The sequence below is a fragment of the Eubalaena glacialis genome, chromosome 3 (genome assembly GCF_028564815.1).
Source record: "Eubalaena glacialis isolate mEubGla1 chromosome 3, mEubGla1.1.hap2.+ XY, whole genome shotgun sequence".
Classification (NCBI taxonomy): Eukaryota; Metazoa; Chordata; class Mammalia; order Artiodactyla; family Balaenidae; genus Eubalaena; species Eubalaena glacialis.
The window spans coordinates 114806830-114808394 of NC_083718.1; positions in this window are offsets into that span (position 1 = coordinate 114806830).

The window sequence follows — 1565 nt, forward strand, 5'->3', positions numbered from 1 at the left end:
AGAAGTGGGATTCTGCATTCCCAGAATAATTCTGCATTATTCTCCCAACCCAATCTTCTTGGATTAGGCAGATGAAATGGATACCAAGTAACTGGAATTTGTGATATGATCCTGGAATTCCCAGCTAGTCATAGGACCTAGAATCATTCCCAGCATGTTTAAGCTGCAACAGCCAAGTACTAGCAGATTGCTCCAAACTCTAACCAGGAGACCAGGATAGATTCTGATTACACAGCCAGACCCCTGGAACTCTAGCAAGCAAACTATGTAGGCTTACTCCAGTCATTTCGTAAACCTCATAATATGACCTTGTAATTTATGAAACTGAATTTTTGGGCCCGATTTGTTCAGTCATAGTGGGTTTTACTATACACATAAGACCAGTATAACAAAGCGAAAACATGTGTACTAGATGTGAGTGTGAGGTAAGGGGGCGGGGGAAAGTCTCTCTGAGGGATACTTAACTGAAACTTGAAGAATGTAGCCCAGATGGAGTAGGAAGATGGCCCTAGGCAGAGAAAGCCTTCTCCAGGAAGCCTTCCTTGGTCCCCCAGACTAACTCAGGTCCTCCTCCTCCGTGTTTCCAAGGCCTTACTCCTATCTAACGCTTATCACACATATAACAATGGTCTTTTTCTTTCTTTATCTCCCTCCATTAGACTGTAAGCTCCTTGAGGGCAGGGACTTAATGTTTAGGACCCAGTAGCCTATAAATGCCCTTTGTGTGAAGTAGGAAGGAGGAATTCCAGAAAGACCCTCTCTGGGCAGAGAGATTGAAAAAGGTGATACTCTGTGCAGAAGAATTAGACATAGGCTGATGCAGGCCCACAAATACAAGAACTGCTTCACAAGAAAAGGCATTTTGTGGGAAGAAAATGGCGTCCTTTCCTGAAGAAAAATTTAGCCCTGCACTAAAGGGCATGATTTGGTGAGTAGAGAACAGTCTGGATTTTAGCCTCTATGTACCTGCTTGGCTGAGAGTCTTTGTGCAGAGCACAAACTCCACAAGTATACATAGTGACCATGGATTTTTCACTACAGTCTCTGCAGTGACTAGTAAAGGGCCTGACATACAACAGGTAAATATTTAAAAAGTAGTCCATAAAAATAAAAGCTTAGACTTGGGCCCTCAGTACTGCCTTAGTACCAACCAATGTGTATTCCAGATGCGCATTATCAGCTATGACTATGGAGGTGCCTGGCAAAAAATGGTGGTGCCATGTGGAAGGCAGTCATTTCCAGCAGAAGGCTCACCAGTAGCTGCTGAAGATACTTTGTCATATCAGAGGAGTAATGAGGTAGTTGGTAGGACCTGTTTCTGAGTATACATGAGACTCTTTCAAGGAACTTTGCAGGGGTTTTAAGGGTCCTGCAGTAAAAAGTGGTGACAAGCCCAGTGAAGGTTACTTCCAGGTTACTTTAGGAGGAAAGAATGCACTTGTGTACGAACTATCCTCCAATGTTCTGTATCCCTTGGGAACTTCAGCCTGATCAGAGTATGAACTGAGGAGACTAAACTTTGCCATAGTTTTTGAACTTGGACTGTGAGCTATGATATACTGGGG